This window comes from Ambystoma mexicanum, chromosome 8 (genome assembly GCF_040938575.1).
Source record: "Ambystoma mexicanum isolate Mex_15411 chromosome 8, UKY_AmexF1_1, whole genome shotgun sequence".
Lineage (NCBI taxonomy): Eukaryota > Metazoa > Chordata > Amphibia > Caudata > Ambystomatidae > Ambystoma > Ambystoma mexicanum.
This window is the reverse complement of record NC_090929.1, coordinates 1,626,688,223-1,626,711,244: the sequence shown is the minus strand read 5'-3', so window position 1 is coordinate 1,626,711,244 and position 23,022 is coordinate 1,626,688,223.

Genomic DNA, 23,022 nt, shown 5'->3' with positions numbered 1-23,022 from the left:
GTATCTGCAAAGGTGATGTGTAACACACGGCTGGCTCTTTGGGCTGGACCTCTGTGCACTGTATGTCTGACTTGAAGGGTAAGATGTCTGCAGATAGAAAATATGGGATTAAGGAACTGGGTTATTGAATGTCTCTCTCTTCTTCCCTTTCTCTTCTCCTGTAGAACCCCAAAGGTTAACGCTCTCACCTTAGATAAGTGAACGCCGTGCTCTCCATCTGCCTCGGGGCAGGGTGCTGTAACCAGTTTCTTCACTGGATAAGGGGAGCAGGCCTCTTGACTTCAGAGGACTGCTGTCCGTCGTTTACTGCACGAACGGTAAGTTTCGAGTAATTCTAATGTCTTTAAAGTCTTTAGTAATGATGTTTCTTGTTTTGCAGGGTTCCGGCGATGGCGGATGACGGGCTGAAGTGAGTTGAAGATGGAGCCCGTGTGATGAATAGAAGCGCCTGGAAGCACGTAAGTAAGCGCTTGTTGCCTGCTTCACGATGCGCTCTAACTGTCTTTTTATTTTGCAGGTACAAGTTCGGAGCGGCTGCAGGGTGCCGGAATACCCACTGGGTTAGATGTGGAAAGGAGTAATGGCACGTGAGTATTAAAGTTCCCCAATGTCTTTAAACGCACCTTGTTTTGTCTTTCAGATGCGGGATGCAGCGCCGAAGGCCTCCGGAGCGTGCGAAGAGTTGGTAAGCTTTTGTCTTTCAGATGCCGGAATGCAGTGTGAAGACCTCCGGAGCGCACGAAGAGTAGGTAAGCCTTTGTCTTTCAGATGCCGGAATGCAGCGCGAGGAGTTGGTGACAGCCGATGGACCAGGTAAGTGAAGAGCTGTCACTGAAGACCGTAATGCTAACCTGTTCTTTCTTGTCTTTATAGGTGTTGCTGAAGACTGGATTCAGGATGGTAAGCCTTTTTCCTTAGGCCCAGGATCAGATGCAGAAGACACGATGAGCGTTCTGCTGGAGAGGATGCAGAATAATGCAAAGCAAGATTCATCCATCGGGTGTGGTTTAAATAGCCTCCTGTAGTGCTTAGGTGTCTCCTTCCACAGCCACGCCTAGGTAAGAAAAGAGTTCCTGCTTTCCAGAAGAGTTCCAGTGTTCTGAATCTAGGGAGTGGCTCCTGCCCCACCCAACAGGAAAAGTAGTTCCAAACAGAAGAGGATCAGAGGCTCAACTGGCAGGCAAGTAAGCATCATGGTCTGCTGCAGGTAAATCCACCGAAGCATTATGAGCCCGGTGCTTCCAGCACTGGGACTGGGCATATTTATGAGCCTGGTGCCACTGGCGCCAGGACTGGGTCCAAAAGGTCCCAATCGGGACTGGTTGGCACTCGGAACCTGGGTTATGGATCTGCTTCCAAGGGAGTTGGGAAAACCCTGACCTTTTGGAAGCAGAGATCATGACACAGAGTCCGACACGCAGCCTGACTGATATGAAGAAGTATCTCACGGTCATAGGGGGGTGTCTTCACCGCCCTATGTGGACAGACTAAGAGCATTGCCAGGTAGACGGCGATGCAGGAATATTACCCCTGCAATAGATAGGAGAACAATGAGAGAAGAGAGTGAGGGTTACACATTCCAATTTCTGTTGCTCGAGAAGGGGGGGACAAGACCATAGTATATTCCATGGCCACACATGGATCGAGAACATTTGAAAAACAAGCTTCCAATGCTGACATCAGGAGCCGGAAAATGGATACATGAGTTAGAAAAATTGACAGGAGGCAACACGCTAGCTATAGAGGACATCAAAGGTCTCCTAATCGCCATACTTGGTGAGAGAGTAGACGATGTGTGGGCACGAGCAGGCTACCCTGGTGTAACCACAATTAACACTTTGCATGACAGAGCACCATTTAACAATTGTGGAGTCGCAGTATGGAAAGCGCTATGAGTACTTTACCCAGATATTTCTGATATGGGAGCTATAATGACTCGAAAAATGAAGGAGTCTGAAGATCCGTTAATTTATATACAGAATTTCCAAGATGCATGGGTGCTCGAGACTCATGAATCATGGACTAAATCTATACCTGTGTTTTACCATATCCTGTGCCAAGGGCTGCCAGAGCCGGTGCAGAAACAACTCAAGAAATTGGTGGGAATCGAAGTCAAACCTTGGGCTGAAATACATTTGACCATCGCACATTATTGTAGACTGTTGCAAGAAAAGAATCGCAAAAAGGAAGCAACTCATAAGGGTGAGGAAGCGAAATTGAGGGAGCCATGATAACTAGCACAGCTGCGCCAAGCATGCAGCAGGTGGCTAGTCCGCACCAAAATATCTAGGGCAATACAGGATTTTATCCAAGGGCAAGAGGATTCAGGGGAAAAGGATGGCAGAGCAATCAGGGAGGTTTCCAAAACAATCAAGGAGGCTTTCAAAATACGCAAAATGGTAACCAAGATATGTCAAATGGACAAATGATTCGACCACCGCCAGTTTGTTGGCTGTGTGGAATGACAGGGCATTTGGCGCGCACATGCAGAAATCAAGGCATGATGCAAAATGGACAAGGAACAGGAGCAGGCATCCACCTGCAGTTTTACAGCAGGGTGGTGCACAAAATCACACAGTGCAACAACAAGCACAAGGAGCGCAGCAAGGGGTGCAACCGCAAAACATGGGGAATTTTCCACAAGGACAATCCCAACAGGCACCACCGCAACTATCACAGACCATGAACCCTGGAAGGGGAGCTAACAATGGGAATGGGGGAAATCCACCAGCACACAGAGGGCCAAACTTATGTATAAGCTAGGACAGCTCACTGGAAACCCTGATGTGTTCTATCCTATCAGTGACACCAGACTTTCACAGGGAACCCAGGGTGGATGTCGTCATAGGGGATAAGGAATATTCCTTCCTAGTTGACACAGGTGCAACACGCTCGTGCATACGTGAAGGCACATTTTATTTGTCCGGCGAGGCCATAGATACTCAGAGTTTTACAGGAGCGACCAGTCGAGTTCCCTTTACAAAGGCACTTCCAGTCTCTATAGGGGATTGTGAAATGAACGTGCCTCTACTATATTCTCGGCAGACCCTAGTAAATATTTTGGGTTGAGACTTAATGACAAAGTTGAACATGACAATCTCATTCACAGAGGGCATAGTATGTTCCACTCCAGAAATGCACTATTCAAATGTATGTGAAATGGTTAGAGCAGGGGTCTCCAACCTTTACGTTAGCTAGAGCTACTTGTAGCAGAGGCCAACAGTGGGGAGCTACTAGCGGGCGATATCGGGGTGGGGATATTTATAAACCTCAGAATGTTTACCAATATTTTTTTGGCTCGATTATTTCCCCTCTATAAACAGATGGACTAACATATGCCTTCACAAATATATTAAGAACTTCAAAAACCTCTTTGTTGCATTATTATTTATTAGTAGCTGCCTCAAAAAGACAGATATTTGTTGGACTACCACACAAATATCTTGTAATTTTTGTGCCCCTTCCTTTGCATTTTATGCAGGCTTGCTACATGCTAGGCACACTATTGGTTTCCAAATGTGCATTTCACACTTCCAAAAAAATTTAAATAAAACAAAAAGTTATTTCCCAATTGAAAAATGCTGCCTGCGTTCACAAGTTTTCTTTGACATTTTATTTTTGTCAGACACCACACATACTCCGCTATTTGCCGGTAAGATAGCTCAGCGGGTTGAGCACTCGCTGCTGCGATCTGAGCGTGATCTGCAGATTGCAGGTTCGAATCCCGGCAAGGCCAACTCAGCCTTTCATCCTTCTGAGGTTGATAAATGAGTACCAATTTTGGTTGGGCGATATTGCATGTAAATATGTGCTCTGTAAAGCGCTTTGGATTAAGGCGCTATATAAATAACACATCATTATCATTATTTGTGTGCCCCTCTATGTTTTAGCACAAGTTATATTTATGAAGATGTTATATGCTTGTCAAACTGGTTAATCACAAATAAATGCTTCTGTCATGCTGACAGCAGTTTTTAGGAAATTAAACTGTGGGTTCATGGGTGCCAACTTTTGATTTTCACTACAGGGGCAGAAATATCCCCACCTCAGCCCTGAATATAAGCAAGCAACCAGCCCAACCCATACCCTGGCAAACACATTGTATAGTATTTTTTTCTTTATAAGGCATTGCAAAAAGTCATACGATTAACAACCTGTAGTTTTGAATATATAACATCTGAGCATCGGTTTGTCAACCTGCTGAGCTACCCTGGTAGGCTTCTACTGTACAGCGTGTCTATGGATCGCTTAATGTACTAAAAGTGGGTGTACCTGTGTCATGGAAGTGATTTAAATTGGAAATGTACAGTGTGGAATTTGGAAAGAAGCCACATGAAGGAAATTGCACCATTTTATAAATATTATTTTGAACATTTCCAGGCGAGCGGCAGTGCTACTGTGATATTTTCATTACATGGTCCCAATGATCCTGATCCTGCCCCAGCCCCTCCAACATCTCTGGCAAACAAGAGCAGCTTGCTTAAGCAAGATAGTGTCATGGGGGTGCACAAGGCCAACTGTGGTACTACAGGCGGCCTGCAGAAGCAGAACGTGATACTGACATCTGTCAGAGGATTTACTACAGCTCCAAGTGGCACAGCAGCAAAGCTCTCTGCCCGCAATTGGGACGACCAGGGTTCGGATCCTGAACACGGAAAATAACTGCAAAGAGCATCATTAAATAATATAATTTAGGAAAATGTTTATTTTTCGGTATCTTCAGCGCGGGCGACTGAAAAGGCTCAGGCGAGCTACTAGTCGCCCGCGATCGACTGTTTGGCGACCTCTGGGTTAGAGAATACTCAGGACACGTAGCCATGAGGGCCATAACATTAGAGCCAGAAGTCTTCGCATATGGCATGCGTGTGCTTATGGAAGGATTGCCAGGCCTTGCAGACGGAATTATGAGAACCCCTGATGAGTTTTTATTCAGACCAAGAATACCGGTGCACGAGGATTAGGGACAAGTATTTCCCTTGACGATACACACAGCTGCAATACGAGGGAAAGTGGTCTTGGTTGACAGTTACGATGACAAGGGCAGACAATGGTGTGCGATAATTGCCATTGAAGAAGGATATTGAGTCCCTGACGTCACTGAGGACGATCTGTTTGAAGAACAAGCAGAAATGGGAGACACAATGGTGGAAGTAAGTCTCACCTTTTGGGTAAAGATGATTAAAAGAGAAGTACCTCAGAGGACAATCTCATTCACAGAGGGCATAGTATGTTCCACTCCAGAAATGCACTATTCAAATGTATGTGAAATGGTTAGAGAATACTCAGGACACGTAGCCATGAGGGCCATAACATTAGAGCCAGAAGTCTTCGCATATGTCATGCGTGTGCTTATGGAAGGATTGCCAGGCCTTGCAGACGGAATTATGAGAACCCCTGATGAGTTTTTGTTCAGACCAGGAATACCGGTGCACGAGGATTAGGGACAAGTATTTCCCTTGACGATACACACAGCTGCAATACGAGGGAAAGTGGTCTTGGTTGACAGTTACGATGACGAGGGCAGACAATGGTGTGCGATAATTGCCATTGAAGAAGGATATTGAGTCCCTGACGTCACTGATGACGATCTGTTTGAAGAACAAGCAGAAAGGGGAGACACGATGGTGGAAGTAAGTCTCACCTTTTGGGTAAAGATGATTAAAAGAGAAGTACCTCAGAGGATGATGTTGGCACTAAAACGTCCTGAATATTTTGATGACAACATAGCTAAGGTGCCTGTCTCAGTGTGGACTACAGGACCCTATGACGTGAGTCTCTTGAAGGGGGTTGGAGAAGTAAGGATTAAACTGAAACCAGGAGGAATTCTACCAAGAGCCTGACAATATCCAATGTCCAGAGAGGCATATGAGGGGATTTTCAAGACAATTTCTGCCATGATGGACCAGGACATCTTAGTGACGTCAGAGTCACCGTGTAATACGTCAGTGTATACTGTGAAAAAAAGTAAAGGGGAGTCTTGGAGGCTAGTACAGGACCTAAGGCCAATAAACGATAGTGTTGAGACCGAGTTCCCTCTAGTCCCTAACCCGTCTACAATCCTATGTAATATACCCATTGAGGAAAAAGATTTCACGGTGATTGACTTGAAAAATTCATTTTTCTCTATCCCGTTGCACTGAGACTCACAAGACCTAACGTCATTTACATTCAGACAAATGCGTCTGAAAAGCACGAGGCTGCCACAGGGGTACTGTGAGTCTCCTTCTATTTTCAACAGGGTCCTGCAGATGGACTTAAGCAATATTGCATTACAAAGTGTCATCCTGCAGTATGTGGATGACATCTTAATCTGAAGCACAACAAAAGAGCAATGCAGGCACGAATCTGTTCAGCTACTGACTATACTGGCTGAAAAAAGATATAAGGCTGACAAGGAAAAGTTACAATACTGTCAACAAGAAGTGCTGTACATAGGCCAGCTGATCTCACATGAAGGAAAGAAAGTGACCCCAGAAAGGGGTGAAGCCATATTGAACATGGCTAAGCTGCACACGATAAAGCAGATGCAGAGCTTTGTAGGCCTATGCAACTATGTCAGGGCATGGCTCTTCGACTACAGTTCTTATACTAAGCCTTTACTTCAGGCTCTAAAGAAGGCCCAAGTGACGAAAGAAAAGATCATATGGTCTGAGGCCATGGAGAAAGAGTTTGCTGAACTCAAAAGAGCTATTTGCACAGCTCCAGTTCTAGGGATCCCCAATTATGCAGAGGAATTTTACCTGTTTTCACACACAAATGGCAGCGTCATGACAGCAGTGCTCGCTCAAAGAGCCTCGTTGGGGTACAAGCCCCTGGCTCATTACAGCGGGAATCTGGACCCAGTAATGAGAGGCCACTTTCCATGCAAACAAAGTTTAGCTGCCACAGCATTCGCCATAGAGAAGGCGACAACCATTGTAATGGGATGCTCAATGACATTGTATGTCGAGCACTCATTATTTGCTATTTTAGAGAAACCGAAAGGCACATTGACATCTCAGAGAGCTTCTGCTTATGAAGTGATCATATCGAATCCCTCGATAAAAATAGTCCAATGTAAAATAGTGAACCCAGCCATGTTCATAGCAGAGCCAGTCACTGAGGGAGAGCCCATACATGACTGTGCAAATTATGAAGAATTCTATGATGAAATCCCCAGGGTAAAAGAAAATGCCTTGGCAAGAGGAGAGATTGTCTTTATTGATGGGTCTTCAAGGATCGATCAAAATGATGGACCAAGATATACAGGCGTCGCTGTAATGAAACAAATAGCAAATGGGGAATACCGAGTACTTATTACTGTGCAAATTCCACCCAATTACTCAGCACAGGCTGCTGTAACGCTCACCTGATTCCCACAGAGACGCTGACCCGAACTGGACTGCTACCGTTTCTTCTATCGTGAGGTGCAGGGCCCGGAAGATGCTCTGGACGGGCCTCCAAATTTGGATTGCCTGGCTTGTAGAGTAAGTTTTCTGCAGGTAGAAGAAAAGGGATTGATTACCAGCTGGGGTGGATATGTGTTCCCACCAATCTCCCGTTTCTAACTCTTCTTGACCCCCAACTTGGTTTCTGCGAGCTCTCACCTTAGGTATTGTAAAGATGAGCTCTCCATCCTGCTTCAGATGCAGGGGTGCGTTGAATCCAGTTACGTCACTGGATGGGAAATAGTTGCGGACACTGTGTCCTTTCGTCTCTCCTGCGGTAGCTGTAAGTATGAGTGTCTTTTCTCCACAGGAGCCGGGGCCCAGAAACCTAAAGCAGGTAAGTCTCTTGGTGAGTATTTGTTCTCCGTGCTTAGTTAGTGCTCACCATGTATTCCTCTTATGCTGGTGCTGGGATGTAGCTGGCGTCGTGGCCGCGGTGGAGGAAGGTAAGTGAAAGAAAAGCGACTGCTTACTTCTAATGATTGTCTTTTTCTGCTTACAGGTGCCGAGATGCTGCCGGCGACACAGCCGCTGTCGCGCGTGATGAGGCACGTAAGTAAGTGGAAGAAATGTGGCCGCTTTAGAGCAGGCACCTCTAATGACTGTCTTTTTCTGTCTTTCAGGTGCCGAGATGCTGCTGGCGTCGTGGCCGCGGTGGAGTTCGGCAAGGCCACGGATGGGTAAGGCAAGGCGGCGCGGCTGCGAGCGTTTGAGAGCGCTGCTAATCTTGTACCTTTCCTTTGCAGGATCGTCGGAGGTAGGATTGCTGAGGCCGGATTCCGGTAAGTATAATTTCTAATGCTCGACTTCTTTTCTTGTCTTTTTGCAGGTGTTCCGGGTGCTGGCGGGCGTGTCAGGAGCCAGGATGCAGGAGCCGACTCGGTGAGCGTCCTGCTGCTGATGCAGAATAACGCGAAGCACGGGTATTCCATTGGGCGTGGTTTAAATAGCAGAGAAGTGCTTCAGGTGTGTGTTCTTCCACCGGCCCCACCCAGGTAAGAAAAGAGTTCCTGAATAGAGGAAATAGTTCCTCTCAGCCCTGATGGCTGGGGACTCAGCTAGACTGGATTGTTCTGGGTAAGTATGCAGCATGGTCTGCCTCAGGTAAGTCCACCCAAGCATTATTACACAGTTTATCAATATGAGCCCGGCGCCTATGGCGCTGGGACTGAAGTCCTTTATGAGGCTGGCGCCAAAGGCGCCAGGACATGGTCCAAAGGGCCCCTGTAGGGGTCTGCTGGGTCCGGAGATGTGGAAGAAGGGTCTGCTTCCGGGGGCGCTGGGCCAGTTCTGGCTCCTCGGGAGTAGTGCTCATGACAGCTGCAGAATTATTGGCGTTGATACTCGCCATTGAGAATCATGCAGACCAGGAAGTAACGGTGTACAGTGACTCCGCCTATGCAACGTCAACAGTACACGCAGGCTTAGCGCGCTGAAAAAGGAGGGGCTACCTCCAAGCAGACGGCATGCCAGTGCAGCACACAGCCCTATTGGACAGGCTGATTAAAGCACTACAGCTCCCAGTGGGCATAGCAGTCGTGAAATGTGCCACCCACATGGAAGGGACAGATTTTATCTCATGAGGAAACCAAGCAGCAGACACGGAAGCCAAGCGTATGGCATCCAAAAGTGAGACGATTATGGAAGTGGAAGTCACCTATGTCAATGAAAGAATGATGGTTGCGCAAACAACATCTGAAGCCTATAATAGCCTTGGGCAAACACAGCTAATGTAACTGCAAGGGGAGGCACCACAGGAAGAGAAAAACCTGTGGAAACATTGAGGGTGTTCTTTAAACCCCTCTGACAGCTTGTGGTGACAAGACAGCACTGGTAAACCAGTAAGGCCTGTAGCCCTATTAAATATAGTGCTGGAGCAGTTACATTACCCGGCGCATATGACAAAGGAGAATCTAGCAGCAACGCTCGTGGAAGACTGGTTCATACCGAATTTAGCTGAGCATGTTGCATTCTTTATGGTGAGCTGCATAATCTCCCAGCAATTCATCGCTGGGCACACACTAAAAGTAATGAGAGGAGTCATCCCCAGGCCAAATGGGCCTTTTCAGCACTTGCATGTCGATTACGTCGACATGATTAAAGTATGTAACGGGTACAGATACTTAATTGTTGTGGTGTGTCCATTCTCTAGATGGGTAGAGGCAGGTCTATGTACACACCCAAACTCTACCTGTGCTGCCAAATTTTTAGTGAGGGAAGTGTTCCCAAGGTAGGGGGTATGCAAAGTCAACAGATCAGATAATGGCCCTCACTTTGTTAATTCAATATTTGAACAGATTAGCTTGCTGCTTGGTATAAAGCACAAGCTCTCGTCAGCTTATCATCCGCAAGGTAATGGGATCTGTGAGAAGCTCAATGGCTTGTTGACGGAGAGAATAGCCAAGTTGAAACTTACTCTAAGGAATGGATGGTTGCACTGCCTTCCATTGGCACTGTATGCACTTCGGAACCAACCAGGCTCCGATCGTCATCTTACACCACATGAGATAGCCACAGGAAGAAGAATGAGGACTCCCCTGACACCCCGAGATAGAGCTAGATGTGATGCCCAGTCAACAGGAGAGGTTTTAGGGTCTGAAAGGCAGAATTACCTGCACTGCATGACATCTTGCCTTACTGTAATTTCAGACCAGCTGCAACAACGACGAAAAGCACAGAACACAGAAGGAAACACTGCATCAGACACAGTTCAAGGTCTCGATGTTCCACTCGTCTTCCCTGGAGACGCTGTCCTTGTGAAAAACCATACAAAGAAAAGGTGGGATAAGCCAAGATTCAACGGTCCTTTTATCGTAGAGGACTGCACTCCGTCCGCAGTGAAGCTAAAGGGCAGGAGAGAGTGGATTTTACTCGGTGATATCAAGCCCTACATCCGAGAAGGCCCCCTGCCTGCACCTCAATGAGAGGATTCGAAGAGCGATGGAGAAGAACCATAGCATGTGCAGACGAGATCCATGACAAGGAAGAAGGGCACATGACCAGCAAAGTAAAGACAAAGTACTTTTTGGAAATTGTGGCTTAAATTGGATACTTCCTCTAAGCAAAAAAGGGGATAAGGATAGTAAAAAAAACTGACACTCTTTGCATCCTAGTTGCAGGGAGAAGAAGAAAATTGCACGCATAAGCCACAATATAATCTGTTGACTTTGAACTTCGGACTGCGGCACACTTAAGCCTTGACAAGAAAAGGATATGCTAAATGACCGAGGACACTTACATTGGAAGCAAATACAGTATCCCGACTCATTCCACACTGAGACTCTATTTGGAATCACTTATGGTGTTCCGCAGTATTCGGAATCACTTATGGTGTTCTGCAGTGGCAACATCGCTAAGGATGTGGCCACCTTTTTCGACTTAGTAGTAAGGTCATACCCGTCACTGGTAGGGAGGCTCACCAGTGTCACAGACTTTTTACAAGATCCTGAAAATGAAAAGACAATAAGACAACTCCTCAATGTCATTGCCAAACAATGTATCTTACTCCCTGAGTACAGTGAGAAAGAATCAAAAGTTCCCAACACAGGCGGAAATAAATGAGCTTGTCAACACACTGTTCTTTCGCATAATCGAAGACTGTCCAACTCTTATTGGAAGAACGACAAACACACTTGCATTTCTTCGAGACCCAGCAAACACTGAACATTTAAGCCATCTTTTAAATCAGATCAGAATTCTAGTCGCACTCCACGCGACCGGACAGTGCAAACATGGTTTACATCAAGGAAAAAACATACAATCCTAAACCCAGAAAGACAAGGCAGATGTCCCTGTCACCAGAAGACAGCAGATTTTTGCCTGCTGGAGCCTGACTGCTCGTTGGGCCTAGCGGCCGCAGTGCCCCCTGCCTACCTCCTTCACACCCAGAGGCAGCAGGTGAGTGCACCCCCCCAGGACCCTCCTGGGCCCTGGGGAGCAACATCTCGGCCTGTGTGGCTGACTCCCTGCCCCCGATCGCCATCCTGCTTCCCCTGCCTTTTTCCCGCGTCCCTTCTCCCTCCTCACGCCTCCTGGCCCACCCCCTCCCATGATTGGTGGAGCCTGACTCCTCGTTGGGCCTAGCAGCTGCAGTGCCCCCTGCCTGCCTCCTTCACACCCAGAAGCAGCAGGTGAGTGCACCCCCACCCCAGGTCCCTCCTGGGCCCTGGGGAGCAACATCTCGGCCTGTGTGGCTGACCCCCTGCCCCCGATCGCCATCCTGCTTCCCCTGCCTTTTTCCCGCGTCCCTTCTCCCTCCTCCCACCTCCTGGCCCACCCCTCCTGTGATTGGTGGAGCCTGACTCCTTGTTGGGCCTAGCGGCCGCAGTGCCCCCTGCCTGCCTCCTTCACACCCAGAGGCAGCAGGTAAGTGCACCCCCCCAGGACCCTCCTGGGCCCTGGGGAGCAACATCTCGGCCTGTGTGGCTGACCCCCTGCCCCCGATCACCATCCTGCTTCCCCTGCCTTTTTCCCGCGTCCCTTCTCCCTCCTCCCGCCTCCTGGCCCACCCCCTCCCGTGATTGGTGGAGCCTGACTCCTCGTTGGGCCTAACGGCCGCAGTGCCCCCTGCCTGCCTCCTTCACACCCAGAGGCAGCAGGTGAGAGCACCCCCCCCAGGACACTCCTGGGGCCTGGGGAGCAACATCTCGGCCTGTGTGGCTGACCCCCTGCCCCCGATCGCCATCCTGCTTCCCCTGCCTTTTTCCCGCGTCCCTTCTCCCTCCTCCCGCCTCCTGGCCCACCCCCTCCCGTGATTGGTGGAGCCTGACTCCTCGTTGGGCCTAGCAGCCGCAGTGCCCCCTGCCTGCCTCCTTCACACCCAGAGGCAGCAAGTGAGTGCGCCCCCCCCCAGGACCCTCCTGGGCCCTGGGGAGCAACATCTCGGCCTGTGTGGCTGAACCCCTGCCCCCGATCGCCATCCTGCTTCCCCTGCCTTTTTCCTGCGTCCCTTCTCCCTCCTCCCGCCTCATGGCCCACCCCCCCCCCCGTGATTGGTGGAGCCTGACTCCTCATTGGGCCTAGTGGCCGCAGTGCCCCCTGCCTCCTTCACACCCAGAGGCAGCAGGCTTTTGTGGCTGACCCCATATCCAGAGGCCTTTCTGATCCCCCAGCAGCCCGCTTCCACTCCGCACCCTCTTCCTGCTCTCCCTTCCCTCCCGTCTCCCAACCCGCTCAGGCCCGTTCTCATTGGTCCTCTCACCCTTCATCACTGGTCCTCCCAGGGCAGCCCTCTGCCTGTGCAGCCCCCGGCTAAGGGCCCCAACGCCAAGGGCGGCTCCAACAGAGGCGGCTCCAGGAAGTGTCAGCAGGTGTCCGCAAGGGGACGCCAAGGAAGCCAGCAGCCAACAGACACCAGCAAAAACCATGAGTGTGGCATGGGTGGGGAGTAGAGCAATCACTCTACTCCAGAAAACCCCTGCCACTCTATCTTACCTACCAATAACATAGAGTGCCATAATACTTCCATGCCCACTCTTAGATAGAATTGTGAACATTGGCCTGTGTCGCATCTAGATTGAATTGTGATTGTTAGCATGTCCACACTTAGACAGAATTGTGAATATTAGCTTGTCCACACTTAGACAGAATTGTGAATATTAGCTTGTCCACACTTAGACAGAATTGTGAATATTGGCCTGCGTTGCATCTAGATAGGACTTTGAAGGTTAGCATGTCCACACCTAGACAGAATTGTGCATATTAGCATGTCCACACTTAGATAGAATTGTGAACATTGGCCTGCGTCGCATCTAGATGGAATTGTGAATTTTAACATGCCCACTCTTAGATAGAATTGTGAACATTGGCTTGCGTCGCATCTAGATTGAATTGTGATTCTTTGCATGTCCACTCTTAGATAGAATTGTGAACATTGGCCTGCGTCGCATCCAGATTGAATTGTGATTCTTAGCATGTCCACTCTTAGATAGAATTGTGAACATTGGCCTGCGTCGAATCTAGATGGAATTGTGAATGTTAACATGTCCACTTTTAGATATTAGATAGAATTGTGAACATTGGCCTGCGTCGCATCTAGGTTGAACTGTGATTGTTAACATGTCCACTCTTAGATAGAATTGTGAATGTTAGCATGCCCACTCTTAGATAGAATTGTGAACATTGGGCTGCGTCGCATCTAGATGGAATTGTGAAGGTTAGCATGCCCACTCTTAGATAGAATTGTGAATGTTAGCATGCCCACTCTTAGATAGAATTGTGAACATTGGCCTGCGTCGCATGTAGATGGAATTGTGAACATTGGCCTGCGTCGCATCTAGATTGAATTGTGATTCTTAGCATGTCCACTCTTAGATAGAATTGTGAATGTTAGCATGTCCACCCTTAGATAGAATTGTGAATGTTAGCATGTCCACACTTAGATAGAATTGTGAATGTTAGCATGCCCACTCTTAGATAGAATTGAGAACATTGGCCTGCGTCGCATCTAGATGGAATTTTGAATCTTAACATGTCCACACTTAGACAGAATTGTGAATATTGGCTTATCCACACTCACACAGAATTATGAATATTACATTGTCCACACTTAGAGACAGAATTGTGATTGTTAGCATGTCCACACCTAGACAGAATTGTGAATATTGGCCTGCGTTGCATCTAGATAGGACCTTGAATGTTAGCATGTCCACACCTAGACAGAGTTGTGAATATTAGCATGTCCACACTTAGACAGAATTGTGAATGTTGGGGCAGACTAGAGTACGCAGGGCAGACCCGAGCACGCAGGGCGGGCCAGAATGCATGAGTGCATGGAGCGGACCGGAATGTATAGAGCAAACTGGGGTGCATGGAGTAGATAGGAGTGCATGGAACGGACAGGAGCGCATAGAATTGCGTGACGTGTATACTATTGTCTGAAATGCAGATAACGTTTGAAAGAGCATATAACCCATCATATCACACCATCATGCTTACTCTCTCCTTTACATCACCACTCAACTAGAACACAGGGATACTATGACACCATTCCGTATAACTGTTCTCATATCAACATCCGCTGCTCACTCCACATCATTCTAAGTAAACACTGCTGGTTACACACCCCCCAGCCAGGGGTTCTCCTCAGGCCTAACACAGCCACATCCGATCTGGATAAATCCTGCCAGAACGAACACATACTCCTGACTTCTCAACCATCACACCTACCGCTAGAAAGCAGCTATTACACGGATACCGCACAAGCTGCACACATACCCAGTGCTCACACGCACCTTTTGACCCTCTCTACTCCCTCTACTGATATGAACTTCGGTTCCCAAGGGCGTTCAACCTACCAACGCCTTCAGACCATGCCAATGGTATATAAGGCGCTATATAAATGCAAAATAACATAACATAACATAGTCACTGACTTTCCAGAGCTAGTGGGAAGACCTATCGATGTTGACGTCCTCACATTCATCAGAGATCCAGCTAATGTCACACAGATGGGAATGCTCCTGAATGGAATCATACTGCAAGTGGAACTCTCCAACCATCAGAGAGACTATCTGAGGAGATACTAAGAAAGCCTTCCACTGAGGGACAGATCGAGGGAGCAGAGTCAAGAACTTCATTTGTTATATTTGTTGTCATTCTTTCCCTATTTCTTCCTACTGATCAGTGTTCAATATGTCCTCAGGACTGAAGCAGATTCGAGGAGTGGACTGGGAGCTTACTTACTTTGAATATGCACAGTAAAGGAACTCAATGAAGCATTATTTTATTTTATTTTTTCTTCCCATAGTCTAGCAAAGGGACTGCATCTTGAAATAAGAGACAATTTGCCAGTCACAAGAAGGGGGACATTTTTGAAGCACCTGACACTCTTAAACACAGAATTTGAAAGTTAATATTGGGTGAGGGAATAATAACTGTGTCATTTGTTGAATGATTAAGATGGGGGTCGAGAGCAGCAACCTAGTCCTCCCACATGCAAAGAGGCACCCCCGCTTCTCTGGAAGGAAATGCTGTTGCCTAACGTATAGAACCATAATGTACTTATGCATCATATTTATCATTATTTTACTGTCATTAACAATTGGAACTGCATTCTTTATTGCGCGAAGCATTCCAATTTCAGTGCACCCACCTGTTTATACACGTATGAAATGAACAAAAGCACCTAGACCTTTTTATAGTCATTCCAGTCCCTAGAAGATCTGACGGAGGAGTGAATGAACTTGAAATGAATGTAATTAGCAATGATACACACACACTTGAGGTAACAAATGAAAAGCAAAGCCAGAGACAGGGTCGGCACGAGATGAATGAATTGAAATCACTGACAACTACACGCACACAAACACTGAATGCACATGAAACAGGCCTAGTGTCAATGACCGCAGAACCATGAACCAAAGCAGTAGAGAAGAAGAGACTGCATGCCATAAAAACCTACACAACGGATACCGTGAGAAAACAAGAAGAATTAAGAGAAAAACCAACAGAAGCAGTCATATTAGAAACTCTTGAGAAAACAAAAGCCAACTTGGAGAAACTCTCTGCACAGACACAACTGATAGTAGATTAATTATTCCCATACATAGCCAGAGTGAGGGAACTACAAGAGGAACTGAAGAACAAAACCACAGAGACTGCATTACCAAACACACATGTTCCGACACAAGGGACAAGTACAAGTTCTGACATGCACCCAGACACCGGACCGGCGTCAGGCTGGTGGTTGGTACGGGCATTTATAAATAGCAGGAAAAGATTGCAAGAAGAGACAGAGAGAACTGCAAAACTTCCACCTACCCCATTGGTACAGATGAAGAGACCTGCACCATGGACCAGGATACCTGAGAGTCCTCCAGCAAGAAAAAGCCATACAGATGCATTTAGGGATGTAATCATAGCCAACTACTAGAAAACACTAAGAATCAAGAGAAGTATGCATGGAGATGACAATGAACTAAACGACTACCTGGACAGCACAGAACATCTGGGAAACAATATTTGGTACCAGCACATGAAGGAGATTGGGAGACGAAATTCTGGAGGAGAATGCTTTGTTTGTGCACTCCTACCGTACAGCATGGGGAAGTCCAAGATCTTCGTAGCTGTAGAAATTGATATCCCGACAGCACACTGTCTCTCACACGTAGCAATGTGCAAGACCAGAGGCCAGTTCATGGGAAGTGATGCCTCATTGATCTGGGCAACTGAAACAGCTTATCCCGATGAAGATGATTATGTCCAAGACATTAAGACGAGAAATAGAGCTCATACTAGGAATCATGTGATCAGGTACGTGAAACCTAAAGTTAAAGGAGCAGGAATAAGATGGAAAGTAAACCCTAGACTAAATGTCCAAGGGAAAACTCCAGAAGAGGCTCAAAGCTGGAAAACAGAGGCCAAATGCAGATTTGGGGAAAAGTACTCTCACGAAATGGATGGGAGCAAGGAGATATGTCGAGCATGGATGGTCCTTGGAGCCTGCAAGGAAGCAATTGAGAACTCACAAAGACTGTGCAAACCAGCATTGCCAAAACTTTCAAAGCTGCAGTCATGGGTCGAAGACAGAGGAGGACCCTTGCAGATAGTGCCGCTAGAAAGCCCGAAGTTGTGCTTCAGGAACAATGGGACAAGGAAGATGGGAGAGAATCAGAACTGTGGACGAATTTTTGACGCTCCAGGAATGGTACATGGATCCGCAGTAATTATGGATCATTATTGGGCATGCAGATCCAAGGCATACATCAGACTTCCGATAAACTGGGGAGGCATATGCACAATAGTAACTGTCCACGTTCCAGCACTGGTGATCCCGAAAAGTGACCTGAACATTGACAGTTTCCCGAAAGCAGATACTCATCTGAGAAAGAAGAGATCTGTGGAACTGATAACTCGAATGAAGGGAGAAAATTGCTTCTCTGCCAAATCAGAAGAAGCATTCCACGCAATCCCATATGAGCACAGACTGTTTAGTCTCACCTCATAAGTGTTCACGACGCTCTTCATGCAAAGAATCCAAGTTGGGTAAACACTAAATGGTTGCAGATAACCAGATGGGAATTGCTACAGACAATCAACACGACCATAAAAGTATTCAATGAGATCAAGGAAGAGTTAAGAGCAATCCGACTGATGACTCTCCAGAACAGATATTTCCTTGACATGATCACAGCTATGGATGGAGGAGTTTGTGCAAAAATTGGAGAATCATGTTGCACATTTATACATTCTCACAACGAAGGAAATGGAACTTTAACAGAAGCCATAGGAATGCTGACAAAGCTACAGAACCAGATGATCAATGAAACCGACGAAGTTGACAATGACAGCTGGTATTCATCACTATTTTCGTGGGTTCCACAATGGATGGCAGATGCATTCAAGTTTCTGGTAGCACTGCTGCTAGTGATGATATTACTAGGATTTTGTGTCATCAAGATAATAATCTCGCAATGTCAGAAAACTGCGAAAAAAGCCATAGGGATGAAGATCATGATTGATGTCAAGCCATGATGGAAGCCTAAAGATCTAACTGATGATGAAATAAGAGACTTTGTGAAGGCCAGCGAGCATGCACCAGAAGGTACAAAGTTTCTTTATGCCAGAAAACTCAAAAATTATGAGGGAAAATTGATTTACTGCAGCCCAAATGGACAATGCCAATTAATGACATGGAATAAAGATGAACATGTAAGAACAGCAGGAAGCCTAAAAGGAGTAATACAAATATGGACTTCAAAGAGGCACTTCTTCAAACCATCATGGACAAACCCAGAGATGAAGAAGGAATGAACCCAGACGATGAAGTGAAAATTAATACAGAGGAACCAAGTAAGCTGAATCCAGAGGAGGAAGTAGAAGTGGTCGATGAATCGCCCAGAAGGGGGAGTGTGGAGGAGGTCCCAAATAAAGCCTGCACTCCCATCACCCATTTTGAAGTACCAGGAACATTCACACGAAAATACGTGATGTATGACGGGCAAATAAACCAGCAAAGAGCTGCAGTAGGGCTGTGCCCAGTGCCTATCGGGAGAACAACACCTGTTAAAATATCGATACCTAGAAAACCATGGACAGTAAGGTATCCATTGAGAAAACCCTACCAGCAAATAAGATGAAATGAAGATAGCCTAAACACTGTCCCAGAAGAAACCAAAAAGGCCTTGATAGAAGACGAATGGTGACGTCACGAAGGCCCGGACGGACTCGCAGATGGAAGATATGACGACCCAAGGATGACACAAGAGACAAAATGCCATGAATAAGGATATTGTGAACCTAGAAGGAGAGAATGATGTTGAAATATAAAGAAGCTAAAGCTGTAAAGTAGGATGAAGTCATTTAACCAGCTAACGCATGTACATATGCTTGAAACCGCAAGAAAGCTAAGAAAACAGAGCGGCTTGCTCTGCTTATTAGAAGATAGACTGCGGCAAGCGCCACCTATACATATCTTTCTCAACGAAGCACATTTTATCAGTGAAAGTCCACTTTACACAAAAGCAGAATCAACTCAGGTTACTAGAGGCCAAACAGGACAAGATTCGTATTCCAGCTAAAATGACAAGAGATGGCTGAATCAAAACTCAGCAGATGCAACTTGCGCCAGGAAAGAGCCAAGGTCAGACCAATAGAAGGAGCGAACAGTAGCTTCGCAGAATTGAAACTTAAGAACAGAATATACTATCTTTGGAAGGTTCGAGATAAGGAGGTGTAGGCAGGTGGCAAGCCGATATAAGAACTAAATGCACAAATCGAGGGAAACTAGGCAGATTCATGGTGTGAGTAGCACGTGACCATCCGAGCAAGAAGAGGCACGGGTTCACACCTACGCTTGGCAGCCGCCCAGACAGAGATATCATAACTTTTCCTGACAAGAAGATACAGTTTCGAGGCCATCCACAGCCAACTAATTGACACATAGCCACTAAAGTAATGATTGATTGAAGGAAGGCCAGGTGAATGGTGGGGCACCTTGCACCTGGCTGACCATTCTGCCTAGTGCTAAGTAAAATGGAAATGTATGCATGGGGTTGAAGCCAACCCAATCACAGTGAAGCAAATAATCTAGGGTCCTATAGATAGCAGAACCAATGGGACGTCGTACTCATAATGACATCTACAATAGTAATGTTAGAAGGAAGGGCTTAGACGCCCACCTGATAGTTTATCCAATCCTTTCACTACGTTACCATGTTCAGATATAGTACCTATAGTAAAGGTACCTTTTTCTAACCAATAGAATGGCATGTTAACATTTGAGTGTTATACGTCAATGATTACGAGTTTTGAGCACAAATGTTACAACTTATGTGACGTTCAGTGAATTGAAGCGAGACAGACTATCGCATCACTGTCGATTTCCATGACTCCCCGTTTTTTGTACTTGTCATTAAACGGACTCCCTTTGCCAAACCATTGATTTGTCCTTATTGATTGGTGTTGGAGTTGAAAACCTGCACCCCATCCATCTCGAAGGTGCAGCTATCTTGTCTTAAAGTACTCTGGAGCAAACCCTGACTCTATGGGCCGGCCCGGGGTCTCCCCAGTACACTGTGTTCGACCATATATTGTGCCAAGGACTGCCAGAGCCGGTACCGAAACAGCTCAAGAAATTGGTAGGAATCGAGGCTAAGCCATGGTCAGAAATACAGCTGACCATCACACATTATTTATGCTCTTGAGGGAGCCATGATAACTAGCACAGCTGAATCGAGCATGCAGCAGGTCAATAATACACAAATTAATAATCAGGGCCATACAGGGTTTTACCGAAGGGGAAGAGGATTTAGAGGAAGAGGATGGCAGAGTAATCAAGGAGGTTTCCCAAATAATCAATGAGGTTTCCAAAACATGCAAAATGGCAATCAAGATATGTCAAATGGGCAAATGATCCGACCACCGCCAGTATGTTGGTTGTGTGGGATGACAGGACATTTAGCACGCACATGCAGAAACCAAAGCATGGTGCAGAACGGCCAAGGGACGGGAGCAGGCACGGCGAATCCACCTGCATTTTTACAGCAGGGTGTTGCACAAAATCACATGGTGCAACAGCAAGCGCCAGGAGCGCAACAAGGCTTGCAACCTCAGAATATGGGGAGTTTTTCACAAGGGCAGTCCCAACAGTCACCGCTGCAATTGTCACAAACGATGAGCTCAGGGCAGACCATGAACCCTGGAATGGGAAATTACACTGCAAATGGGGGAAATCCATCAGCACACGGTGGGCCCAAGCTATATATGGAGTTGGACAGCTCACTGGGAACTCTGATGTGTTCTATCCTATCAGTGACACCAGACCCTCACCGGGAACCTAGGGTGGATGTCGTTATAGGGGATAAAGAATATTCCTTCTTAGTTGACACAGGTACAACACACTTGTGTATACGTGAAGGCAAGTTTTCCTTGTCCGGCAAGGCCATTGATACTCAGAGTTTCACAGGAGCTACACAAACGCACTTCCTATCTCTATAGGAGAATGTGAAATGAATGTGCCTTTATTATATTCATGACAGACACCAGTAAACATTTTGGGTTGAGATTTAATGACAAAGTTAAATATGACAATCTCATTCACGGAGGAGGGCATAGTATTTCAACTCCAGGAATGCACTATTCAAACGTATGCGAAATGATTAGAGCATACGAAGGACACACAACCATGGGGGCTATACCATTAGAGCCAGAAATATTTGCGTATGGTATGCACATACTTATGGTGGGGCTGCCAGTGCTCGCAGACAGAATCATGAGAACCACAAATGAGCTTCTATTTAGACAAAGAATACCGATGCACAAGGAGAAGGGACAAGTATTTCCCTTAATGATACACACAGCTGCAGCATGAGGGAGAATGGCCTTAATTGATGGTTATGACGACAAAGGCCGACAATGGTGCTCAGTAATCACCGTTGAAGAAGGATACCGATTGACTGAAGTCACTGATGACCATCTATTTGAAGAGCAAGCAGATTTGGCAGAGACAATGGTGGAAGTGAGTCTCACCTTTTGGGTGAGAATGATCAAAAGATAAGTGCCTCAGAGAATGATGATGGCATGAAACCGTCATGAATATTTTGATGACGACATGGCCCAGGTGCCTGTCTCAGTGTGGACCACAGCACCCTATGACGGAGGCCTTTTGAAAGGGGTTGGAGAAGTGAAAATTAAACTGAAACCAGGAGCAATTCTACCAAGAGCCCGACAATATCCCATGTCTAGAGAAGCAGATGAAGGGATATTTAAGACAATTTTGGTTATGATGGAGCAAGGCATCTTAGTGACGTCAGAGTCGGCATGCGATACTGCGGTTTATCTGATCAAGAAATCAAAGGGAGGGTCTTGGAGGCTAATTCAGGATTTACACCCAATAAATGATATTGTTGAGGCCGAGTTCCCTCTAGTCCCGAACCCAGCTACAATTCTATGTAATATACCTGTTGAGGGAAAATATTTCACCGTGATTGACTTGAAAAATGCATTTTTCTCAATCCCATTGCACCGTGACTCACAAGATTTGACATCATTCACATTAAGACAGATGCGTCTGAAAAGCACGAGGCTACCCCAGGGGTACTGTGGGTCTCCTTCTATTTTTAACAGAGTCCTGCAGATGGACCTAAGCAATATTGCATTTAAAAGTTTTGTCCTGCCATATATGGATGACATCTTAATTTGCAGCACGACAGAAGAGCAATGCAGGCACGATTCTGTTCAGCTATTGACTATACTGGCTGAGAAAGGATACAAGGTTGACAAGGAAAAGCTACAGTATTGTCAACAAGAAGTGCTGTACATAGGCCAGCTGATCTCACATGAGGGAAAAAGCGTGACCCAGGAAGGGCTGAAGCCATACTGAACACAGCCAAGCCACAAACGATAAAACAGATGCAGAGCTTTTTAGGCCTGTGCAACTATGTCAGGGCATGGGTCTTTGACTATAGCTCTTACACTAAGCCTTTACTTCAGGCCATAAAAAAGGCCCAAGTGACAAAAGAAAAGATTGAATGGTCTGAGACCATGGAGGAAGGATTTGCTGAGCTCAAAAAAGCTATTTGCACAGCACCAGTTGTAGGGTTTCCCAATTATGCAGAGGAATTTGACCTGTTTTCACACATGAATGGTGGCGTTATGACGGCAGTACTCACACAGAGAACCACATTGGGGTACAAGCCCCTGGCATACTATAGTGGAAATTTGGGCCCAGAGATGAGAGGCCATTTCCTGTGCAAACAAAGTTTAGCTGCTGCAGCGTTCGCCATAGAGAAGGCTACAACCATTGTGATGGGTTGCTCAATGATGTTGTACGTCGAGCACTCTGTATTTGCCATTCTAGAGAAACCAAAGGGCATGTTTACATCCCAGAGAGCTTTTTCTTATGAAGTGATCATATCGAATCCATCGATTAATGTAGTCTGATGTAAGATAGTGGCCCTCATTACGACCCTGGCGGAGTGGGTTTACGCCAGCGGAAATCATGGCGGACCCTTCCGCCCTACTACGAGTTCCCGTAGCGCCATGGAGCCTTTTTCCGCCTGCTTTTTCCGGGCGGAGAAATCCATGGCGCTACGGGACCTTGTTGTTAATTACGCCACCGTAATTTACGGTGGCGTAATTAACGCCTTCCCCACTC